Genomic DNA, 26,627 nt, shown 5'->3' on the forward strand with positions numbered 1-26,627 from the left:
GCTTTTTGGCGACTCTCTGTTTCTGTAGCTGCAGTGATTAAATGCCTGCTTGCAAGACATTTGCCCTGGCAAGTTCCACATCCTGTGACATTCATCAGTGGGATATCCAGACCAAGTTCCATTCACAGTAATCTTCTATTAGATGATGGCTTCCTGGCTTCCTATGTTCCAGACTCTCCCTGCCAATGCAAGACTAGATGTGATGACAGAAGTTTGTTTTTTTTTTTTTGTAGCAGCACATCTACAGCATTCAATGTGCTATAATTCACAATCTCCAGCTTCCTCTGGATGGTGTCCCTCCAGCACAGTTCACAGCCCAACAAAACAGCTGTTGTGGGTTTTTTTTTTTTGCTGTGTAGGTTTACATCTGCCTGGATTCAGAGGCTTGCAGATTATGTACATGTTCTTAGGTTTCAATTTATCCAGTTGTGCTAGACTAAGCAAATGTTTTCATTAATTTTTGTAAGTCATATCTCAGGCATAATAACCTTCCCATAATGGCCTTGTATCTATAGGAGTAGCATATCATTGTGAGCCATGCAGATTAAACAGGGTTTACTGCCTGCATTGTTCTCTTCCTGTTTGGCAGAGAGCTGACAGGGTCTAAAGCTCAGTCTGAAAGAAGAAATTATCTGACTCTCCTGGAAAAGGCAATATGAAGTAGTCAGCATGGAAAAGGCAGTGATAACAGGCTCTGGCAGACAGAGAGAAGTTCTACTCAAGAATTCTTCACAGGTGGCATATACACAGACACAAGCAACATGTGTGGTTCCCTGGAGCTGTAAGAAATTTAAACTTGTTGATTTGGGTCCATGCCACAATGGGAAGAAAGAACGAGTAAGACTCAGAGGTTTGCTTATGCAGAGAGTATCCTGTCCCTGGAATACCTTCACCTTAGGGGAAGTACTTTGACAGAGAGCTGCGGGATACAGTTTTGTCCATCTAACTGAACAGAGAATACTTCAATGACAAAAGCTGTACACAACTGTACTTCTCAGGAAAGACACATAACTTTTTTTAATGCTTTGTATACCACTTGCTTATTTCCTGAGATGGCTTCAATTTCCTTCAGAAATGTACAGGTGAATTTTTGTGGCAGTCAAACCCTAGATGATCCATGACCCGACAGATATGTGATGCCTAGAGTGAGAAAAGTGATCCCTAAACAAAAAAAACCCCAACATTGTAGGTAAGCATAGGCTCTAATGAGCCCTTGTAAATGACAGAAACAGGGTTGTACTATTCAACAAAATGGAAACACTGTGTAGCAAATAGATTCACTATGCTCGTGGTAATAAAGCTCAGTCAGTGAGAGGAGATGCTGATCAACCTGTGCTGACCTCTACCACTTTCATTTCCCATCCTACTTCTCAATTAATTTCAGGTGTCTCATATTTTTATACTTTTCTCTATCAACTGGGTCCTCATTAGGCCTGTTCTGTGTGATTTTTCTGCTGGTAAAGGATACTAATGAGAGAAACTGCCATTTAATTTCAGTCTCTCATTATTTCATACGCCATATATTGATGGAGATTTTTTTCTTCTGTAGATCGAGGTGGATTGATTTCTCTAGAAAAATTCTCTAGATTGCTGGCTTTTGAACCCTGGAATTTGCGGGAACTTTATGCCATGATGCTGCAGAAAAGGTGAAATTCAATAAATTTTTTTCTATTTATTTTTTTGTTATTTTTCTATTATTTTTTCCTATTTATTTCTATTTATTATCTTTGCTTAGGAAGAAAAGTTACTATTCATGAGCGGGGTCTATTCAGAACAAATTGTTAAGGTCTAGAGAAAGAAAGTTGTCTGTACAGGTTGTAAACAGAATTTCATATCCCTAAACTTGCTTTTTATTGTTTTTTAGAGATCCCTATGTAAGTTTACTTTTTATTAATCTCTTTACAGCCCCGCATCTGATCTGGCTGGGTACCTTTCCTTTGATTCAATTGTGTTTCCTCTTTCTTTTATGTGACTGGAAATTTAGAAAACACATGCATTTATCTGCGCTGACTCACACTCATTTCTTTATCTATCTTCCAAAGATGCAGTCAAAGATAAGGTCAAAATTGCTTTTGTTGTTCTATTGAAAGCCTTAAGTGCCAGCCTGGTTTGAAAGATGTAGTCTTCAATTTTGTAAAAAACTCTTCCCTTTTTTAATTTTAAGCCTATTCCTTTCTCTGAAAAACTTTCTAAAGAACTGAGTTTTACTGTTTTGTGTGAATGTGCAACCTTTTCCTGAAGTCTGACAGCTGGGAACAATACCTAATGGGACTGTCTGTCAATTATGGCACCTTTCTGCTCAGCAAAGAAATAAAGAACAACCATTTATTTGAAACTGCATAGGAACAGATATGGGACTTTTTATGGTGAATTACTATCAGTTATATTCCCTTTTAATTACTGTCATATCCTTTTGGTAAGTCGTTTTATCACTACAGGTTTTTTCTGCAGATTGGGAACTTTTGCTGATTTAATTCATTCTTCTGTTTTGTGTTTCTGTCCTATGTGATTTTACCTTGGACTAAATTTCTCTAAGAAAGCTCACTTGCATCAGAAGCAGAAGAATATTTATTATTAAAGCATTCTGAAACATGTTAGCTTCCTTTCCTTCATAGTGTGTTGCAAACACACGCTTACTTTGTGGAGTAATTTTTAACACATTGCCATGCCCATCTTCATTTATAACTTAGAAAAATGTTTCTAAGTTTATTGAATGTTAGAAGTGTTTGTTAATTGGCATTATGCATAATTTTGTTGGGTTTTTTTGTTTTGTTTTGGGGTTTTTTTGTGGGGTTTTTTTGTTTGTTTGTTTTTTGGTGGGCTTTTTTGGTTGGTTGGTTGGGTTTTTTTGTGTTAAGAATAATTAAGTCATTTAGTTCTGCTTAGTTTTGTATGTGACTGTAAATGAACCTAACTCATTACACAGTTTTCTAGTTCATGCAAACAATCCCTAAAAAGATGAGTGGCATTTCTGGATGTTAAAGAAAACAAAATCTTGAAAATAAAAAATAGAAGAATGTCACTTATTGCACTAAAATTATTCCTCACCTAAAGCATTTGAATTAGAAATGTGGCTATTCTGACCCATAATAAGGGACTTTCCCTACTGGCACCTGTCTTACCAATTATGTCTCAATAGTCACAGTATGGCTTGTGTCAGTAATAGCAGTCTCAGAAAAAAAAATCCTCCTGAAAGAACTGTGGATGACTCATTGGCTTAAATATACTCTCTGACTCAACCAGTGGCACTGTGGTGATGTGCACAGACTAAGAAGTACAGCATTTGCCCAGGAGTCTGTGATCTACCTCTGGTAGACTAATGGGAGAAAACTAGAAGACAAAAGAAGAAAACAGAACAAAGGAAAGGGTAAAACTGAATCTCTCAGAAGTTTCTCATCTGAACTTCAGATCTGTTCTTCACTTGCTGAAGTAGACATCTGAGATTCCAGACAGACTTCTGAAACCCCAGCAGGATTAAGGTATTTTTCTGGAATACCCTCAGCTTTGGATGATTAGCACAAAGCAGAAGGAGTGTGTTTCATCTCTCAGCCTGGCTCCGAGGGGCTCTCCCAGTGTGTATCCTGGTTTCTTTTTGTTTGTCTTCAGTGGTGGCCAGTTGTTCAGACACTGCTATGCATGTGCCTGGGAGGCTGAAGCCCTGAGTGACTAAAGCACCTCTAAATACACTCGTCCTAAAGAGGGCAATACAAGCCTGTATACTGCCCATAATATTTGGTACCATTTCATGTTGCTCAGTTCATTCTTCTCGAGAAACAACTCATGCCTAGGGAAGGAACAGATCTTTTTTTGTTGCATATGCTGGTCAGGCTTCATAGCTAGGCTGGAAGAATGATCCAGCTCTTCTCATGGATGCCATAAGCTGGCACTTGATCTTTTAAAACAGACATTATGGCAAAGCTTTACATTTCCCCATCCATTTGGAGCAGACAGTGCTTATCATTTGATTTTTCTTTTTTTGAGCGTTCCTGCTGTGAGAGGATTTAATAAGCCATATACTTGAATTTGTCCTAGAAAAGATGGGTTTGGAGCTGCCCTTTCATTTTCAGACACTGACAGTTCTCATCTGGAAAATCTTTTTATATTTCTTGATATATTCTTTTGTACTCATACAGTAGTCACTGCCAATTATGCTCTTCTCAGCTATTATTTTGGGAAGTGTTTATTCATGGCTTTAAAACTCAGCTGGATGCATGGCTAAGCTGAAATATACAATCCTATGTCCTTCTCCATGAGATCACAAGACTGGCTTATGGTTTGCAACTTTTGCAGACATCGACCTAGTTTTATTTGCCTTATGGCTTTAGAGCTCTTGAATATTGTTGAGTCATGTTATCTGGCTCTGTGCTATGATCCTGACGGATGGATAATATTGTAATTTGTGTAAAATTGGATTTTTTAATGTATTAATAGAAGTTCAGCACCATTAAGAGGGAAAAAAGATCAACTCTTACAGAGCTGTCAGCAGTTGCCGACATCACTTCTAAGGTTCTCAGAGATGTCACTGAGTCTGAGAATTTGTCTAATAAATCTGGTCCTAAAAGATCAAAAAGTAAAAGCTTGGGTTAAAAAGAAAGAAAGAAAGAAAGGGGGGGTAGTGTAGTATTTTAGAAGTTGTCAGCTCTCTTGTTTGAAGTGAGAGACAGCAGATGGGCATTTCTAGAAGTCTGTGTGTCATTTATGACTGTGTGTCTGTTCCAGTACTGGGTTCCTTTAACTAAACTGATAAAGTACCTGATCCTGTATACACAATTTCTCTAACAATAGGAAACCAACCTAAAAGCAGACCCACATATTTGCTACAGATCTGAAAGGAACAATATAGAAAGAGGCAAGACAGGGACCTGTCTCTCTCCTGCCTGTGGATCACTTCTTGCTAGTTAGCAATATTTCCCTTGGTCCAGGTTCAGGTTTGAGCTCCTGGATACCTTCTCACTCACTTCTGTCTACCCAAGCCTGACAATTCACAGGTCTCTGTAAGGTGCTCTTCATACCCAAGAAGCATGCCATTTGTAACTAAAAAATTACATAGGATATGTTGCATAGGATGGAATAAGATCTGTTTGGTGCAAAGTACATTACAAGAGAAGGGGAATGATCACTGGTCTGTGAGGTCTTTGGGAATAACATAAACATAACATAAACTTCTACTATTATGGAAAATAGTGAATACACTGCACCATGGAAAAGAGAAAGCTGAGAAGGTATATGAGATGGTTCTGTAGATTCTTATGTGGTCTGGCAAAGGTGAATGGAGTTTGACTATTCACTGTCCTGTCCTCGAAGCAAAGTCACAGAACAACACATGAATCAGAAGGAAGGATTTCAAAACAGAAGGATTTCTTTTGTTCTTTATGCAGTTTATCATTATTCATTCTAACTCCTTGCTGCAGGATACTGTGACTGTTAAAAGTCCACATAGATTCAGAAGGCAACCTGACAAATTCCTAAGAAAGAAATTAATTGGGGCCTCTTAAATATAAAAAGGTCTCCTTGGCTGGGGAAGTCCTTGAACTGCAAATTGCTTGTGATTAGGAAAGTATTGCTCCATGCTTACCCTGTTCTGCTCTCTCCAATGCATTTGCTCTTGTCTAGTTTTACAGTCTAGCAAGGATAATTGATCCTTTGAGTTAGACAGAAAATGGCCATTTTGGGTTAAAAGAAGATATAGTGGGGACAGTGTTGGATAAGTCAACCCTTAAGATTTCCACAATGTTGCAGCTCTCCTCAAATTTCAGAAGCTGGGTATTATTTGTGGTAGAGAAATAAGATGCTTTCTCTTACCATGTTGCTGATTGCAACAATGTGATCATTGTTTCCTTAACAAGCACAAAACAATTTTCTCATCCCCTCTTCAAAATATATTCAGGTAGAGGATGATATCCCCCTTATCCTGCTACCTGAACACCTTCCAGTTGTGCGCTGACATAACTGAGGACAAGAAGGCTGCTGGGAGAAGGGCTCTTTTGCCTTTCTTTTGGACAAGTTCTGTAATAGAGACATTTAAAGCTTTTTCCCATGCTTGTAGGACTCCTTTAAAGGATAGGTTGCTTTTGCTTGTTTTTTCTTGGTTAATTAGTGTGCCTTTAAGTCTCTGTTATATGAAACTTAGTTCTTCTCCTTATCATGTCTTTTGATGTTTCTGTTTTAAAATTCCAATTGTTCCACTGCTATCTCCAGGGATTGAGACTTGTATTTACCTTTTAATTTCTAAAAAAATCAGGATTTTTCTTTTAGCATTTTAAATACAAAAAGAAATATGAGTACTCTGTCCCATAATTTAAGACTCTCCCCTACTCTCACCTGTCTTACCAATTATGTCTCAATATATTATATTAACGTATAGTGTTCTTGCTTATGTCAGTAACTGCAAACTTAGAAAAAAATCTTTCAACCACCATCTTATTTTCCAGCGTGAAAGGGCTCTTTGCTCTTAAAACAGCATTTGTCAGCCCTCTTAATGATAGTGGCTAGGATATGCAGTGCACTTTTTGGTGAGTAACACACCAGTGAGGCACCTGAGATAAGTCTGTCTGAATTTCAGCCTTTTTGCCACAGGAGCTTTAAGGGTGCATTATCACTTCATGAGCAAAAGGTTTGTCTTATGCCCTTTACCTATTTCTTTGGCTATGCCAGATGAGAGCCTTGTGCTGCTTCTATGCACGTTACAGACTTCAGTACAATGTCCTGGAGGTCCTGCAGCCTAAGGAAAGTTTGTTTTAGATGGGGGAATCAGAAGTAACTGTTGTCTGGTTCAATGTGTATTAGAAAGGATAACCAGCCCCCAACCCCCATGAGGGCAGTCCAGGTGGTAATTTGGATATCAAATTCTCCTGGAGTGCAAGAAGCCAAATACTGAATAGTTGGTGCACTCCTCAAGCTGTCCAGGTACAGTCGTGCTGGGGAATGACATAGGCACAGGGAGATTACATAATCAGAGCCAAGAAGTGAGGTTTTCTTGACCCATCCTGGGTCTTCACCCCTACATGACCACAGTGCCTTGTTGCTGGGTTAGTTTGACCTTTTGATGCGATGAACTTGAGTCTGTTTATACCCTTTGCAAGCAGAATTAAACCATGGTGACCAAATCTGTGTGGGTCATAACAGTGGTGCAGAGCTCCACAGGGCTCTCTGGTCAGATCCTATTAAGAGTGGGCAGCACTGGTCTGTAGTAGTAATGATGGACATTCAGACCAGATGTGTAGCTCTCTGGGCATCCCCTCACAGAAGAAAAGCCTGTTGTCTGGCAGGGTCGAGCATATCTGGGTCCAGCAAGCACTGCTCAGAGCCTGTGCTGTGAAAACATTTCTGTGAAGGTGAATCAGTGTGCCCTACAGAAAAAGTAGGGCACAAATCACAGACCAAAACATATAGATTTCCAAAACCTCTTACGGTAGATTGCCTGTGTTAGAAACTCACTGCTGCCTACTAACCCTTTTTGTCGCTCCAAGAGCATTGGGAATGTCTGCTGGCATATCCCAACTCCTTCAAGAATGCACATTCATCCCACTCCAGTCACTGCTTTTTGCACAGAGCACTTAAAGTGTGTCCATACCAGGAGTCAAATTTCTCACCTTAACACTGGAGCACCTGCGACACGCAGGAATGTTCATTAAGCAGAAGACATAGAGGCAGTTTTTAATGAAGAGGCCTTGATTCAAAGTATGTAAATGCCTTCAATTTTTTCTGCCTTTTCTTGTAGTTGGAAGGACTTGGAAGTGAGCTTATTACAGTGAGGGAGAGGTCAGCATTCCATAAAGATGAAGGCTCTTTTGGGTATATTATTGCATCCTCCAGGGTGTTCATAACTTACAGCTGAAACAGGGAATTCTCCATGGACTCTGGCTGCTCCAAAGAAGGAGGCAATTTTATGTATCTCATTAGCAGGCTTAGGAAAAGATTTACATATAAAAGTCTGCTTTGTTGGAGAGAAAAAAAAAGGTAGTGTTATTTTTAATGATAAAAACATTCAGGCGCAATCTCCCCAGTGTATTTCCCCACAAATCGTCTTCATATTTACAATCTGTTAGATCATCCAGGAGACAGAATGAGTCATGTCAAAGCCACCCTTGGTAATTACTGACTCGAAGCAGAGTAGGAGAAGAGTGCTAAAAAACAAACCCAGGGAAGCAGGCCATATTCTACAGTTAAAAGCTGCTGTCAAAAGAGTGACCACGGGTTGACATGAAAACTGGAAGGGTTTAAATCAAGAAAGATGATGAATGTATGTTGCACTTGATTTGCTTGGTGTATGAGAAGTCTGAAAGGCTACTGTTCTAACTGTATAGGGCCTTAAAACCAGTGTGAAGTCGGTATTAAAACTGCTTTCATTTCCTTGTGCCAAGTGATTAATTTTCAGGCCCACCTTATTTTAACCTTGTTGCATGAATGTCCATGGGAATTAGTTCCCAATTTTTGTTAATGCTGTATGGTGACATAACCTGACTGTTCAAATTTCTCCTCCACAGCCCAAATCTGCAGTAGCTGACCAGTGGGTTAGGGCAGTTTTATAGCTGACAGTATAAAATAAGTACTGATGATCTGTGGAGCTCAAAGACACTACAAGTTAGAGAAACATTCATTTGTATCTCAGGACAAGAATACGGGGTTTATTCCTTCTTGTGCTCTCTAGAAATATCTGAGATGAGCAGATTCAGGCTCAGCCAGTTCTGCCAGAAGTAACATCACTATTGCAACAAAAACACCTTGACAACACTTAATGCAAAATTTTCAGATTTTTTCTGAAAAATTGCATAACATTTTTCAGTCTAGGCAGGGAATAAAAAAAGAAATTCAGAATCAGAACTACTTTCTGAAGTCTAAATGCCTTTATTTTTCTTCCCTTTCTTTTATGTTCACTTGGGATGTCGTGGTTTGACAAGGAAAAATAATTTTTCCGGAAGGAAGAGGTCAATTTGGACATTGACCAATTGAAGGTAGACACGCCTCTGAGAACACAGAACTGGAACTGGGCTGGCCCCCTGCAGATGGAAGGGTGGAGAAAATCTGGGATGTCTCCATTCCCTCCCAGAGTCTCTCTCTCTCAAGGGAGAAAAAGAGATGGCGGTGGTTTTGTCAGCAGTTCACCGCGGGGAAGAAGAGCGGGGGGACCGCAAGGTGCCCAGCCGGGCTGTGGGAGCTGGAGCCTGGGCAGCGAGCCATCTCTGGGAGTCGGGACTTTTAACCCTTCCTGAGAAATGAAAGCTTTGTGAAATTTTTCTCCTCCTTGGTTTGAAAAGAAAGACAGACAACCTGGGACCTGGGATGTTAGAAGGAAAAGTTCTAGGTGGGAGGAGATGATGGAGTGGCTTTTGGCTGGACTTTTTCTTGTTAGCCATAGACTGAACTGATCTTCTCCTCCAAGAGAGACTGTATTTTAGGAGGATGCCGGTGAGCCAAAGAGACCTGCTACAGCTGGGAAAAGACAGAAGTGGAGCGAACAGAGAAAAGTTAAGGAGGTTTGTGGTGGTGCCCCCTGTCTTCACAGAGGAAGAAGAGAAGAAGATCTCTGCTCTTGGATCCTCGGCCCCAGGGGAAAATGGGGGGGGAATTATTGGTCCCAAAAATGAAAAACTGAACTGTTGTTTTTTCCCCTCTTGGCAGGGCATCTTTGAAAGGAAAAAATCCTAAAAGCAGTCTGTCCATCCATGCATTGGTGGTGAGAGCACTGTGAATGGAAAGGAGAGGGTCACCACTGGCAAACTTTTTTCTCCGGGCGGTGCCATGTGGTGACATGGAAGCACAGGATGTGGCAGCTGTGTTTCTTGGGGGGTCTGTGGCACAGGAGAGAGACTCCTCTCTCCCTGCAGATGGACTGGGTGTTGATTATCTGGAGGGTGGAAACCTGATTGGGGTCCAGATTGTGTCTCACTGTGGTTTGTTGGAGTTGGGTGGTGGGAGGAGGAATGCTCTGGAAGGTTTTCATTTTGAATTGTGTGTGTTTCTTTTTTTCCCCCTCTTTTATAGTAGCATAGTGGTAGTAGTTTAATAAAGTTTTTTTCTTGTCATTAGGCTTGGGCCTGCTTTGCTCTGTTCTCGATCGCATTTCACAGCATTCAATTGAGAGATTGCATTTTCATGGGGGGCACTGGCATCATGCCAGTGTCAAACCATGATATTTTTGGTGGAGAATGCTGCCCAGGCTCCAGCTCCCACAGGCAGCTGGGCACCTTGCGGCCTCCCGGCTCTTCTGCTTCCCCGCGGTGAACTGCTGGCAAAACCACCACCATCTCTTTTTCTCCCTTGAGAGAGAGAGACTCTGGGAGGGAATGGAGACATCCCAGATTTCTCCACCCTTCCATCTGCAGGGGGCCAGCCCGGTTCCAGTTCTGTGTTCTCAGAGGTGTGTCTACCTTCAATTGGTCAATGTCCAAATTGACCTCTTCCTTCCGGAAAAATTATTTTTCTGTGTCAAACCACAACACTGATTTTGCTTTGTTAGTTTGTTGGTTTTCTTGCTACTTAAACAATGAGGGATTTCTGAAATTATGCTTTTTCCTTAGCACTTTGTTCTGTGTCATTTTTTGAAAATTTCTTTTCAAAATAGGTGGTACATGTGTCATACAGTCATACATGTCAGTTTTGAAGCCAATTCTTGCAGAAATAGATGGCTCCTTCTTTTATGTGTTTTTTAATCACATCAGGGATCATTTAAGCTGGATAAGCAGTAAGAAATGTATAATTAAGCATGTGAGCAGCTGATAATGTAAACCTGTGAGTGATCATCTGTTTGAGATTATCCTTTCAGGTTCCCTAATTTAGTGGTCTGGAGGGTTGCTTGTGAAAATCTAGGGAAATAAAATGATATATTTTAATACAGTATACCTGAGCACAATTTTTGACATGTTGAATACTTTACTTCTAATATTTTATTATGGCAGGTGGAATAAAGTGCAAAGATTGAATAAGCCATAGATTTTCCTAGTAATTCATTGTGCAGAAGGTGTTTGCAGTTTGGACTTTCACATTGCTAGTAGGAGGGAGAAAGGAGAGGCTGATGCCTCTTGCAGAGGTTTATCTTGCCCACACAGATGATTTTTCTTTCTCTTCCTGTTGTCAAGGTAAAGAACTGCTACTAATCACATATTTGGCGAGCTATTACAGCAGTTCCTAGCTTCCTATCTTTCAGCACAGGTGATATTTTCCATGAGAAAAGGGATAAATATCAGCTGACTCCAGATGAGGATGTCAAAGAAGTTTGAGCTGTGGGCTTGATGTGTAGTCATTACTTCCCAAAATCGCAAAATAATTGATAGCTCTTGTTACGATTGATTTTACCTTTTCTTTGTACCTTTCTTTCTTTTATTAATTTGTCCAAATCAGGGGGAGGAAAATAGTTATTCAGAAAATCACCAGAAGGAGAATAAAATCACCAGGGGGTGAGGGCAGGAGAGACTGGGACTAGGGCAGTAGAGTCTAGTCTAGCTATGTTGTCCAAACCCAAATTTCTTTAGGTTTAATGACCAGATTCTGCTCTGTGGTAAAGCCATGCTGGTAAAACCATGAGCTACATCATCCATCAGCAAAGATTTCACTCTCCTCTTTAAAAATTGAGAGGATGAAATTATTATGGTAGTGATAACTGCCTTTCAATTAACAGACTGTTACCACTGCTAGCAAGGACAAATAGATAAAAGCATAACTTTGCTTCAGCCTGGCTGCTGAAAAGAAAAAAAGGGTGGAAAGAAAGTGAATTGTTATCTTTCTGAGACTTGGTCTTGGATTGTCAGAGAAGTGCAATTTGGGCCCAAATAGCACATCCCAGTTAAAAAAAAAAATAATAAACAAGGGCAACAAACATTTTTTTTAAGTGTTTCAGAGGTCAGAATGAGACCAGCACTTGAGACATGCTGCTCTCACCTGCATGTGTACCTTTCAATTTCAGTTTGTGGGTTTTTTTCCAGGCTATTACTCCTGCTCTGTTAGAAACGATCAGGCTGTGTTGTGAGAATTACTACACAAGAAAATACATTTGCAGCACAGCAAGGTAGGACGTCCAGACTTGCTTCAGACAGGCAGATGATGATGTCCTGACTTGTTGAGGCTTTCAGATCTGCAGATAGATTTTAATTTTACCTTTATTTGCCAACAATTCTGAAAAATCAGCTGTGCAGTTCCCTCTGTATAGGGCATTGTCTCCTTTATCTCACATACAGTCAGGATAAAGGAATGTTCTGCCAACACCTAGAACTGGTCCAAAGGGCTTGAGCTAAGGAAAGGTAGCAGAAAACACAAAGGAAAAGAAGGAGGACGGACTACAAATCTCCAGATCTTCCAAAGTATTATGAATCTGAGAGGATCCATCTTATTTCTTCTTGACTCCCTAGTGACACAGAGAAGGTACCTAGATTTTAGCTTAAAACTAGGGACAAAATTTACTGTCATTTACATCTCTATTGCCCCCAAATGTGCCTGCTCCATCTGACTGAACCTCTTTCAACAGTGGTGCAAATATGCACAAACGTACCAATAATGAGGTTCTAAAACCACAACTTTGTCTGATTTGTCTGGCACTTCTTATATGGTACTGGCCTCCTAGACAAATCCCTCTGCAGACCCTCTTCTGAAGATCTCAGTGAAACAAATGTATAAAACCAGATTGACAGTCCTGTCATTAGAAATGCCACTTGTTAAAACATGCTTTTCAAAGAAAAAGAGCTACAGTGAGCTTGTCCAGAAAGCAAATCATAGTGGCTGGTTCTGTCACTTTTGGAGAAGCAGGGGATGTGCTATGGGGTGGGTATTTCCCATGATACAATTAGCAGTTTTCTATACACTCAGCATCCAGGATGATACTTTTCCATGCCAGGTGTGTAGCTCAGGCTAAATGATTTAAAAAGTTTCAGGTGAACCTGCTCAGTTGTTTTGAATGAGGCTTAGAATATCTTCTCTGGCTTATTGCTGCCTAATATCCAAAATAAATGGGCTGACTGGGAAGGGAGAAGAGTAAAGAGAGAGGAGTTTCTGGTGAGAAAGTACAAGTGTATGAGATGTGTCCGGTCCAGATGCAGTGGATAATCTGGAAAGAAAATATGTGTGCACATGGGGCCCATATAATCCAAACAGGCAGGGCTCCTTTCTCTCACCAGCTTTTCTGCTGTCAGTTAATAATTGTATCAGCAACAGCAATCAGTCTCAGACATTGCTTCTTGATAAGGCAGAAGATAGTTCCAGGTCAGTAAATCAGAGATTGCTTTGATAGTTGAAACAGCTGTAAAAAAAAAAAGTCACCAATTTCAGAGCATAAAGGAAAATTCCTATGGAGTTCTTTTTTCAATCCTGTAATGACTAGATTAAAAGAAACATCACAGTTATGAATCATCCAGAAATCCTCATAATCTTCCTCTGTTTTTAAACTAATTAAAGTAAGTAATTTTCCATCCTCTGCCACTGCTCTTGGCACAAGGCGTTAGCCTTCTAGCCTTTAGATATGCAATTCACATTGAAATTTTTATTGATTTGCTCCATGCTGTTTAACTCCAAAGCTCGGTTCCCTGTGGTCTTGTAATATTAAAACAGTTACAAGGAATATCTAGTGCATCTATATGTTCTGTGCATGTGTGGTGTGATTGCTCTGAATACTGATGGGTTTTATATATTATGAGACAATGGCAGAGCTGCCTTTCCTATAGTACATTAATTTTTCCATATGCAGAAAAGAAGGGTAGTTTTCTTTCTTTCTTAAAGACAGCTGTAGGGAGGAAGGAATGTGTGTTGTCTTCTAGCACACCAGCAAGGGAAAATAAGCTAGTTGTGAAGGCAAATAGTTAACCAAAACGGATTATGGCAGCACATATTATGGCAGCAATAAATGATAGCAGCACTCCTGGCTCCCTCACTGTCTTTCCTTTCCTCATCATGGCCATGCCATGCCTCACACATTACCTGCCCTCTCCACATGTTAATTCCCAGTTCTGTCTCATGCAGGGCAAACATATCAAGCCCACCACCCTCTGGTTCTTCAGCCCCACTGTCGGAACCTGCGGGTATTGATGATTCCGAGATTGTAGAAAGTCTCTGTCTTTCTGCCCCGCTGCCAAAGCAGAAGCCATAATTTGTCTGTGCTGGTTTCAAGGTTGTTTATTCTGTTCATCTCTAACATGTTCTGCTGCCCTGCCGCAGCTCTGTCCTGCAGGGCAGCGTGTGGGGCTCTGCCCTCAGTGGGATGTTACAAACATTAAATACCAGAAACTACCTGTGCTGGATTTACAATAACGTGCCAATATCTGTCACCTACGTTGGACAGTGTGTCCCCAGCCTAAACCAACAGAAAAATGCCAACACCACAGTGAAACATGGAGAGCATGAAGAAGGAGGAAAAGGACAAGACACACCCAACTTCCTCCATCTTGTGCCCTTTGAACCCCTAATTTAGAGTCCTAAAATTTTACTTTTGCACCTGTGCCACACTTAATTATTACTGATATCAAACACTCAGAGCTTGTAATTCATCCTGTAAGATTGAAAACTCTTTTCCCTGGACAGAGATCACAGACAGTGTCTCTCGGGGCTCTGTACAGGGGGGTTCTTGACCCCTGCCAGGGTCCCAGACCTGCCAGGGCAGCCAGAGGGAAGCCCTGGATTCCCACACCCCACGTGCCAGATTTTTTCCTCCCAGAGTAAGGAGAAAGAGCAGAGTGGAAAGAAGGAATATGTGCCACTTTACAAACCGGCAGTCAGAAATTGATGTATGACATGGCAGAGACAACAAGGCCTCAGCTGTACATCTTTGCTGCTTAAATAAACGCTGTTTTCTGAGTCTCCAGTGTGAAGGCAAGGTAAAGACATTTCTCACTTGCTGAAAGCCCAGATAAATGGCATAATCTCTCTGCCACTGTTGCAGGGAAAGGGGTTGCAAAGCCTAGGAAGAAAGTTTAGCTTTTCCTTGCCAACAGCTCATTCAAGATGCAAGGTGACACGGCAATCAGTGTGATGGATTGTGACAAGCTGGCAGACTAAAAATTCCCAGGACAGATGCCGTGACAGCTTCAGGTTGTAACATTTGCCCATTTTCCTGTTCTGTTTCTGTTTTCTGTAAAGAGAAAAATTCATTCTATACAGGTTTTTTAAATAAAAATAAAAATTATCAATGATGGCAGTGATGACGACAGCATTTTTTTCTGTCTTCCAGAACTGCAAAGTATCAACAAGATACATTCCTCATTATGCCTTTTGAAAGGATGGCTGTATTCAAAGATGAAGGAGAAGAAAGGCAAAGTCTGGTTTCTGGACTTAAAAGAACTCTCATAAGAGGCAGATATTTAGATCAGACTGAAATGGCCTGAAACCATCTTTATTATTCTGGCATCCAAGCAGTCAGCTTGCCTGCTTGAAATTCCACACATCTTATAGATGAAACATATTCTTTGGGTGTGCTCAGTGGCTGCATGACTCCTCAAGTCATGCAGCTCCAAGCTCCCTCCTGCTCCCACAGAAGCATTTTTCTTCTCCACTGGATTTCCAGAGGAAGACCAGACCCATCTACATCACCACTGGATCTTCAGAGGAAAACTGCACCCTTCTAGAGGATCACTGCTGCAACAGAACCACATTTGTCACTGCAGGAGCACTGCAGCCATGATTTAATGGGACTGCTACCAACACCCTGACCCACAGGGTGTCAGGTTCTATTCTGACTCTGTCGCTGTTGTTCTGTATTACTGCATTGTTTATTTTTATTTTTTTTCCCTAATAAAGAACTGTTATTCTTGCTCCCATATCTTTGTCTGAGAGCCCCTTAGTTTCAAAATTAGAACAATAATTTGGAGGGAGGGAGTTTGCATTTTCCATTTCAAGAAAGGCTCCTGCCCTCCTTAGCAGACACCTGTCTTTTCAAGACAAGACAAGGGCTCACAAAGCTGAACAGAAGAGGAATACATGAACAGTGGTTTGAAGTAACTGCATGGAAAAAGAAGCTCCTGTTATTGCAAGATGTACAGGCAGTACTTATAATATTATAATCTGTAACAAAATAAGTGGGTATGTAAGACCTTATCTGTGCACTCTGACTAAAGCTTTACTCATGATCATGTGAAGATCATTACTGTGACTTTTGCTGGCCTGCTGATCACCTTCCTTAAGATACTTCCCAAGAGACACAGAACGAAGGGTAGGATATCCAATGAGGTTAAGCTGTGAATTTCTCATCTTAGTTAAAAAGGAAGTGCTTCTGGACAGAGGAATGGTATGATCCTGAGAGAAAAGCAGAGTTGATGGTTCTGGGGACCTGAGAACAGTCTGGTGTATGATGGCACCATGAATCTCAGCTGAGATTTGCTGGGCTCTCACCTGTGTCTTCAGAAGACACCTCAGCCTGCACATGCTCTGATTTATGTCTGAATCTTTCAGAACTGCCCTGTTCTTTCATCTTGAGTGACATGAGCTGCACAAGGACATTTAGGGATCCTGTGGCAGGACAGGACAACTCACTCATTGTCTTTGTACTCTCCTCTGTTTACAGCTGCAATGCACTCACTATTAAACATTAATGCACAAACAATCTCAGCCTTCCCTGCAGAAAGAAAGAAAGAAAATCTTTTGAAATCTCTGTAGACTGAAGGGGGAGCATTAACTGTTAACAATCATGCAAAGAAATGAATGGTTCTGTTCTGCACTGGGTACTTTTTTTCCCTATATTTTCTATAGAGTAATTTACCATGTTTTGCCCTAATAGTGGTTTCTAAGGAGATGAAGTGTGAATTTTCATTTATTGTGGTCTATATGTGTTGTGATTTGCCTTTTAAGCAATACTGGTTTTAATTTTGTGTGTCCTTTATTTTTCCTTGTAAGAAAAATTAATTTACCATCTTCATTCAATGCATAATCTTTCTCTCCTCCACTGATGTTCACAAAGAATTCTTCTGAAAGGACTCTGTTTTCTTCTAGCAAATTCTCCCTCTTCACTTCAATGCTGTACAAGTAAACTTTGTTTCAGAGGCATATAAGGAGAGATGTCTTTGTATAATCAGTGGCATTAGCATCTGAAAGTCTCTAAATAATGGGTTTGTGGCAAAAACCACCTGTGTCATTCTGCTTTCACAGGGCTGTGAAGGGATGAATTAGCCAGAAAACAGCTTTTGGATTTCACCCACAGAGAAAGGTAGCCAATTCAGCAGTCTGGAACTTTCAAGAGAAGGTTAGCAGAGAGTTCACAGATGTTGGAAAGACCAAGAAACCAGATCCTTTTTTTTCCAGGAGCTGACAGACTGCAATAAAGAAAGCAGGAAATAGTGGTATGGGATTTTTTTTCCTTCTCTGGAATTATATGTTGCTACTAAAAAAAATGACACCAAAAATCCCCTGCAAAAAAAAACCCAAAACAAAATAACAACAAAAAAAAATCCACACCAACCCCAAAAACATTCCATCTGAAAAGAACAAAGTAAGGATGAGTCATTACAACCCAGTTTTCAATGCTTACCTCCAATTTTCAGTAAGGAAACCTACAGTGGGAAACAAATCACTGCACAGAACAGCTTCAGGAAATTATTACCACAAAAGGATTTCCTTGTGAAATCCTCACACCTCAGTCTGGGGCCCGGCTCAGAACTCAAAAGTTCAAGATCATCTGTGATACAGCTGAAGAACAGGATGGGAACAATAAGCTCCATATTGCAGTATTTCAGGTCACTTTTAACTTGTGTTTCAAAAAATCCCCTCCTGATATTTATTTCTCAAAACACTTCAGTGCAGTGATAATGTGAAGGGATTCTTGGGCCAAGAAAATAGTATAAAATATATGCACTTATTTTTCTGTTGTAACTGAGAAGGCTCTGCTGACACAAGGGTACATATTCACAGAAATTATGGTAGGAACATTCATCACCTCACTCCACCTGCCTTGTTGACAGGACAAGGCTGAATTCCCCTTAAATAGCAATGAAGTGTTTAAGAGCAGTGTAGACTCACAGGTGTACTGTGCTACAAAAGAGGGCAGCTTGCTAACCTGGTGAATGGTGCTCTGAGCAGTTAAAATGCAATGCAGCAGTATGAAAGGAGTTGCACCTTAATTGTATCATGCTTTCTAACTGCAGTATTCATTCCTGGTTTTTTTCAACTGGGGTTGCAGAAAGTACCCCTAAAAATGGCCTATTTTTCTGATGACTCAGTGGTCCCTGGGTCTTGGATGGAAGCAGAAGTCAAGCACCAGGAGGGCAGAAACAAAAGAGCCATAACTGAGCCCATCATGTCCTTCTGCCTGCAAGGCACAGTTATTCCAGAATGCGACAGGGTTCGAATGTAAAGTTTACAAGCAATCCCATGTGTCCTATAAATATAGTATTTCACTGTATTAACAGTTATTGTTTAGACTCCTTCTACAGCTGGTGGAGAAAGAGGCTTTTTCAAGCATGATACAGCCCAGCTTGCATAATTTTTGGGAAGAGGAGCTCTCCACAGGCTACACTTCCTGACAGAAAATATCTACCTCTTCTGGCATAAGGTCCTGCATTTATTGCAATGTGGCTTTGTGCTCTAGTGTGATCCTCTCCATGGGCCACAGGGGGAATCACTGCTCTGGAGCCTGGACAGCTTCTTCCATCTCCTCCTTTTCTCACCTTGGTGTTTGCAGGGTCATTTCTTGCATTTTTAAATCTCACTATTCACAGAATTGTGACCTTTGCTGAGAGGTGATGTGAGCTTGACTGGTGGACTCAGCTAGGTCCTGCCTTGGGTCTGTTGGAGCCAGCTGGAAGTGCCTGGAATCATCTGTGTCCACCACAAGTTAACTCTTGGCCTCTTCTCACAGAGGCCAGTGCTGCAGACCCCCCACTGTTAAAGCCTGGACACCTACATCAAATATTTTCCACCTCTTGTCTCTGTGAAACTGAATTGTCATTGAATTATATATTCATTATACACTCCTTAGAAACTCACTTGTATCCAAACAAAAAAAAAGTTCCACACCTGAAAATCAAAGTAACATCATCACAAACCTAGTAAAGATGGGCAATTTAGGCACACAATGGAAGTCTAACTCTTGTCATTTCTGATACTAATTAACTTATACTAAATAATCTGTATATAGAGAAATACGTATTCCTTTGGTTCAGGGAGAAGGTACATTTTCTCTTAGATGAGTTTTCCAAAGTAAAGCATTTTTCAAATGCCATTGGTGGGAAAAAATTCTGCCTAAAAGGATTCTAAAAACTACCAAGCTGAGGACAGAATGTCTCAGTCATGTCAGCTGCAAAAGCAATCAAACAAAAAGTGAGTGGTTTCATAGCTGACCAACAAGTGGGAGAAGCATGACTGAAAATTTCCAGGTTAATTCTGCAAGCTTCAGTTAGGGAGAGAAGGATTTTTTATTTTAAAAGACGCCACAGTGGCCAGTTGCTTAGATACTAAAAATATCTTCATTGTGCTTCTGAAATGTATTGCTTTACTGAGAGATGAATTGTTTCCCCATTTCTATAGGCAGAGACATGTTCATGTGACTGGAAGAGTGAAAATCCAATATCTTTAGTGCTCTTTTCAAAGAATCACTGTAAATTTGTCTCCCTTTCCTGACTCTGAAAGATGAATCTGTTTGTAGGCAAGGAGCCAGTCTCTCATTAACTGGAGTGCTCTGGTTGGGATTAATGGCTGTGTAAAGCTGGAGAGTCCTCTCCTCCTAAGCACATCTCCATAGACTTCTGAGGCAGCACAGTGGGGGGAAAAAATGACCATAGACCATCAAAGTCTTCTGGAGATTTATAAAATTAAAACAACTGGATGCCCAAGACAGCCTCTAAAAACTCGTTCCACAAGCTCTGAGACTGAAGGGGTTTGCTCACCATTTTGAGAAATGTATTGCATTCCATGGGCTATTCGGTGTCCCAGCCTTTTTCCTGGCCTGTTTGTGAGAAAAGAGATAGTGGAAAGGAAAGAATTGAAGAAAAATATGATTAATATTTCTTAATTCGGTATTGAAGGACTTGTGTGCAAAATTCCTTGAGGTGTCTTCCCTGCATGACATGGGATTCATGCCCAGTTGAGAGGGTGATAAACAGTCAGGGCAGAAGTATGGAGTATTTTTGTTTTCACACGTATGACTCTACCCTTGACTAGGAACCTTGCCACACTTCTGCTCTGTTCCCTGTCTCTGGCCTATGGGAATGCTTTTTCCCTTTATTCTTGCTTCCCCAAGCTGACTGAGTGGAGGCTGTGTTTTTCAGGGGGTCTTTCTGTTTTTGCAAAGGGCAAGTGTTTGACATATGGCATGAATTGTGAATGGGCAGTCACCAACAGAGCACAGCAAAAGCCCATGTTTTCAGAACATCAATAAAAAATCCCTATAATCTGTGTTCAGTATCATAAATATGAAATACAATTCCACAGTGGGTAAGCAGGTAAGCGAATCACTGGCAAGCTAAGGTTACAGCTATAAGCAGTGTAGGTGCTATAAGTTTGATCTTTCAAATTCAACAATTTATGTCTTCATTTATATCTGCAGAATGTCTTCAAAATATATCTCCCTAATGTAATTGCTATAGCTGCACATTTGTAATTTTTCAGTTTATGTAAATCCAGTCAAGCTCCATGTTTTTTTTTTTTAGTAAAGCAATCTCAGCTTGAAAAGATATGACTCCAGAAGGAGCACACACTGATATAGCCGCTACACTGATTACCTAAAATATGAATTGATCTTTCAAGCAGACAGTGATGCAGCAGGCTTCCATGAATGGGTTGTTTATGCAGTCATTTGCAAATGCCCTACCTGTATAATTTTCTTCCACAAAAGGCCTTTTCATTAGAATAAAAACTTTACCAAAATTTTGTGATGATATTTCCTTGAAAAGAAAAGGATGAAATATAGGGCTTTGATAAATTCAGCCCTTTTAAGAGCAAGCTTGCTATTTTCTGAGATGTACCATTGCTCTTGTTTGAAATGTTGGGTTTTTTATAACAGTAAACACAAGCAATTCATATGTGAATGCAGCATTGTGATGGCGTGGCATTTGATTTCTTTCAAGTTCCTTTTTTTTGCCAAAATTTGCGTCTAAGGAAGAACAAACAGGGTTGGTTTCTTTTTCTTCTACCTGCTTGTGAATTAAGAATCTGGCATTTCTAAAGTCGTTCTTAAACACAGAGCCAAATTGTTTGTGGTCATGAGCAGTTTGAATCTTATAATTTCTTATTATTAATCCCTGCTAAATGTTGCAATGTTTCTAAGTTGTGGCCAAGGGAAAACCTGTGTTGTGACCTTTCAACTCAGACCAAAGTTTACAATATTAATAATAATAATAATAGCAACAACAACTGGGCTTCATAATTTCTGTCCCATGCCTGAAAGGGGTGCCCAGTTGAGTTGAAGGAAGTTGAAGTCTCGTCCTGCTCTTACTTGTAGTCAGCTAGAATGGAGCTCCAGAGTAGTCACTGGGTAAGGTTCTCTTTTTGAAACCAGGAAACCAGTAAGGAATCTACTGTGTGAGTTAATTTTCTTCAAGATGTTGGTCTGTTTTGTACTACATTGAAGAAAATTAATGGGCAGAGATGGTGACCAGCAACACAGAAATTTTTCAGCCAGATTTGCAAGGTGAAGTTGGACTGCATTCCTAAGGAGGAGTGTCCAACTGAGCAAGTGTTTGCACTTGTACCAAGAAATTTGGAGTATGACTGGTAGTTGTTTGATACTTATGGTATGATGGAGTTAGCAACTAGTCTTACTTCAGATGTTTTCCTGTTTGTGATGCTTGATTTAGAAAACTCTCTTTAATGTTTGTCTGTCTTTAGGTAGGTATCTGTGGGTGTCTAGTTAAGTGGATTATTTTAAACTATGCAGAAAATGAGAAGTCTTCTTATTTTAGTAATTCATTTTATGTAAAGAATCAGTATTCAATATTTGTATTTGAACTGGCTTCTCTTTTGTTAAGATGTTCAGAAGTGAGGCATGCAACAAGGAAGCATGTCCAAACCTGTCTGGACCAATTGTTTGATCAGGTAAATGCCAAGGATGGTCCTATGCTTTCCCGTTATGTATGAAGAAACATAATGTGTGAAGAAAGTCTTGATTAATCCACTCTCATAACCACAAACTTCTAGGTCACTCATTTAGGACAAATGTATCTCCTTTCATTGCTTCCACAGTCAAAACAAAAACGTGTGAGTGCTAGTGAGAAATCTGTTTCATGGCACTTAGCCATACATTAAATATTCTGGCAGAAACATATGACAATTACTAGCTCATGTACAAAACTCATACAATGTCAACTATTTCAGTTCTGCAGTATCTTTTTCCTCAAACAACTATGAATTTCTGTAATTACTCTAACAGAAAATCCTGACGTTAATCCCTTAATAGAAACACAGCATATTGTCATAGATTAACAGAATGCCTTCTCAAATCAGATAAAGCTTTCTGATTCATGTCTTAGTTGCAAGGAAGGTCATGATTAATAACTTAGAAATTTGTACCATGAGGCACGTGAAGGTCTTTTGGAACTATATACAGCTAATAATTCAGCTGTGCATCTCCTATCCATTCACGGACTCATCAGCCAAGTTTTGTGTGCCACAACTTAAGACCAAAGAGATTTTTCATGCTATAAATCTCTATAATTCCTGGAAACAGCTCCTGCTATCTCTACCAGTCTGTGTTTTCCCACCTGCCTGGCAGTAAGTATCTGGTAGATTTTTTTCAGGGCTGGGTGTGCACTGAACTTTCACTGGCACTAACATAAACCCATTCTCAGGGATTTCCTTCTTTGATTGAAAGACATGCCTGCAGCTTCATAAATGAATATTGCATTATTGTCTCTGTAATAGATCCAGTGCCTTACTGGACCAGGGCAATGCAAGTAAATGTTAAAGCCACAGATATTGTCCCAGCGCCTGTCACCTCATGTAGCCTGAAATTCTTGCCACCATCCTAAGGCTGACAGTTTTCTTTCTTGTATTTTGTATTATTTTTTTTTATTCACTCCCTAGAAATTATGCCATAGAGTCTCAGGATATCTTACATAAGATGCAGACCAATAGAAGCTGTATATGAGTCATCATCAGAATGATGGAGAAAAGCATTTCACCAGGGATGTATGATCTAATGAAATTGCCTGTGCTGTAGTTCTGTGGGCTTGCATATTCCTCACACACAGGCTTTGTTGTAACAGGCCAGCCTCCATATCTTCCCCCACCTCCCCAGCACCCATGGCCCCATCCTAAAATGCTGTATGAATGGGGTCAAGTGTTGAGGAGGAGCCTGCAACACTGCCCAGCAGCAGAAGGGGGAGATTTTACTTGCTCATAGAACCTCAGAAACTCAATCTCTTCAGAAACAGGACTTAAAACCTGGCGCTGCACAGTCACTCTTCTCTCATTCCAGTAGAATTCTCAGTTCAGCCTGAGCTTCTATGAAGAGGAAACAGGAGAAATGCAGCACCACTGGCAGTTCAACCAATTTGTAAAATTCAGGGGACCACTAAAACTTGTGGGACTTCTCGGAGCTGTCTGACTAAGACCAAGTTTCTACTCTGTTTCAAGCTTCTTAGCACCTAGGCTGTGTAGTTTGGCTTTCTTAGGCTCTGTTTTGTGGGTGCCAGAGATACTTGTACTACATTCAAAACCCATAAAGGCCTCCCCCACTCCTGCTCCCTCCATTTTTGATTTCTCTGTGTATGGGACAAATTGCAACAGCACTCACACTGTGGAGCTTGCACTGTACATTTATGCCCATAAGTAAGCGCAGTGTAGGAGGCTCAAGGGTGTATACAGTCATATCAAAGATGTATACAGACTTTTGTAGCAAGTCTGCTACAAAAGGTATTTACTTTTCTTCCACTTGTTTATTTGGCTTCGGGTAGCATTTAGAAGGAAGATCAACTGTTTGCGGTAATGAAAGGCACTGTCCTGCTGTAGCTGGAAACAGGGTGTTCCAAGGCTGATTGTTGGGTTGAGAAGGCAAAGACTGAATTTTTTTAAAAGGATGAGAAGATAATCCCTTTCTATTAAAGTCATAGAAGCTGAAAGGTAAATTTTATAAAATAGAACCACTCAAAAAAGGATCACAGCTGTCAGCAGAGTTGTTTCTTTGCTAATGATCTGACTCTATCCACTGCTGTATATTAACATGCTACATATATATTTGCATATAATTTCTAATTAATTAGCCCTGAGATCTTTCAGAGATACTGTAAGTAAATGCATCCTTTCCAGAAGACACTTCCTGCCTCATTGCAGCAATGCTTATGTATTGGGTTACACCTTTTTCAACTTATTTATATGCAGTTAAAGCACTGGAGATCCATGTTTCTTATTCCTTTTTTCCTAGTGTTCCAAATACAGGGATTTTTATCTCAATAACAATGCACAGTGAATATCGTATTCCTTATGTTTTGGTTTTGTACTTCTCCCTATTTCTTCAAACGTATGTCTTGGTCCTGGATCTATAGAAAACAAAAGATGTGCATTAATCTGAGCAGAGAACACCTCGTGATCTGAATTCATTATCTCTCCAGGATATTATTTGCTTGTTTTTTCAAAAGACAAACAGAAAGGAGAAAAGTCTGAGTATGAGCAGTTTTGTTCTTCCCTCTTACACAAATCTTTTCACAACAGGATTTGTGATGGTATGTGGTCCAAGTGGCTGTACTAGAATTCCTGTTTCTGTTAGGTGCCTCCGCTTTTGCAATGCCATTGCTACCTGACTGTTTTGATAAAAAACAATCTCAGAACACATAATCCTGCTCTCTGTGCTGGCACTCAATTCAGACAGCTCCAATACTGATTTTCAGATCTCTGTCATTAAATACACAGAGGATGGAGCAGGAGTCCTCTGAGGTCTCCTAAGTGGACTTTTTGTGTAACAAAAAGTTTTGTTTTGAGAAGAACAACTCACCTGACAATTCTTGCATCACTCCTGGAAACGGCAAAGGAAATGGGGCATATTTTAGAAGGACCTAGTTCTGCCAGAGCAAACATCATCCTCCTCAGCCAGCACACTCTTTGACAGCTGGCTTCCATGGGTGTTCCTCACAGTAAGTGAACTCAGACACGCAAACGGCAGAGAGGATGGGTCAGGAGTGAAAGTGGGGACATTTCAAGAGCTAGACTGTCTGATAAAAGCTTCTGCTGGGAGACATAAAAATAGCTTTCTCTGCAAATCCAGCTTTCCTCTTACACAAATGCTCTTCTTTAGAATACAAAGAAAAAGCTAATAAATTAATAAAATCCCATTGCTCCTCTTTTGTGAAAGAGGAGAACAGTCATTTATTATGAAAGGGAAGTATCTTAGACAACTACTGTTGTAGATATAATGTTGGACTTAACATTCAAACTGAAAACTCTTTTATCTTATGACCAAAATGGTTTCTGCTTAGTGGTTCATTGAAATAGAAACACACCAAATTAGTTTCATTCAGTTGTACTATGGAAACCTCATGCCAATTACTTATGCTTTAGCTCTTCTTTTGATTATGCCAAATCTTATAATTTCTGCAAAATTTCCAATTGTAGGTATCATCAAAAAGTATGTATAGGCAGGAAGTCCCACTTCCAATTAGCCTTGAACTTGTGCTTCTTGTTTTACATAAGTAGGGATTCCTTCATGTAGTCTCTATTTTGGCAAAGAGAATTTTTATGAGGTCCACCTTTTTTCTCTACGTTTTACTGATGACACATCTCATTTACCATTTATCTGGAGCTCTTTCCTCTTTTAGCCTCATGACATTTTGTTTGCATTTATGTTGCCTCTCCACTGAAGGTAAACTTGCATATAATACTGAACCATATAAAATTTATCAAACTTTTTGTAATAATCAAGTATCTGCCATTACAGGCCCTTCCTTGACCAGATGTCACAGTTCAAGTCCTTCCTTTTTAAGTAGGGCTCTTCACAGAAGATTATTGATTTGCTACACTGAACTAAAATAGATTAAACCACATTAAATTGTTTACAGACCTTGTCCGCTGGGTGGACTTTTATATTGTGCCTGTCTGATGAGGCCTATCTGAAAGTCACAGTTTATTTTAAAGTTTTTTCAGGGGTTAGTTCCTCTCTCATACGGTTTTGTGCAGTTGTTTGGAGTCACAGAGCTTTTATTTAATAAGCATTTCAGCAGTGTGACAGTGCAGATCCTTGGCAGCACAAACCTGGTGGCTGCTGCCAGTTAATGCCACACTTGCCCTGGGACAGGAGCACTTGGAAAAATCAAGACTTGTTTCTTCCCATCCCTGAAGCCTCTGCTGAGGAATCGTAGACTCTCTATCCTGCTGAGAGAAGGAAGGCTGGATATCACAGAATCACAGAACAATTCAGGTTGGAAAGGATCCCCAAGATCCTCAAGTCCAGTCTTCAACTGAACATCTTCAAGTTCCAGGTCCAGTCATTCCTCAATATTTCCAGGGATGGTGAATCCATCTTCTCCCTGGGAGCAGGTAATGTTGTGTTGCTGACCATTTGTATTTGACAATTTGGCTCTGGAACATTACTGTGGGGCACTCCAGAGCATGGACATTCAATTATCACATATCTCCTGATACGTGCCTATGGGCAGAAACAACAAAACTGATCTCCAGCATTACATCCCATAAAAAACCTGCACGCTGTAGGAGAAGAGAGCAAGGCCCAAATCTATCCCAGCACTGTGCAGAGTGCCCCCTTGCCCCCTTGGACGAAGAGTCCTCATCTGGAGCTG

The 26,627-nt window shown here is 40.3% G+C and overlaps 1 protein-coding gene and 1 long non-coding RNA gene across 2 annotated transcripts in view; one reads left to right on the forward strand and one right to left on the reverse strand.

Moving 5' to 3' along the window:
- CPLX1 (complexin 1) overlaps nucleotides 1–26,627 on the reverse strand; it is a 199,807-nt gene that overhangs the window by 21,315 nt on the left and 151,865 nt on the right.
- Nucleotides 1,660–15,734, forward strand: LOC116806809 (uncharacterized). Its single transcript, XR_012053045.1, has 2 exons — nucleotides 1,660–3,479; nucleotides 15,149–15,734. It is a non-coding gene; the product is annotated as an uncharacterized lncRNA (long non-coding RNA).

This window comes from Taeniopygia guttata, chromosome Z (genome assembly GCF_048771995.1).
Source record: "Taeniopygia guttata chromosome Z, bTaeGut7.mat, whole genome shotgun sequence".
Classification (NCBI taxonomy): domain Eukaryota; kingdom Metazoa; phylum Chordata; class Aves; order Passeriformes; family Estrildidae; genus Taeniopygia; species Taeniopygia guttata.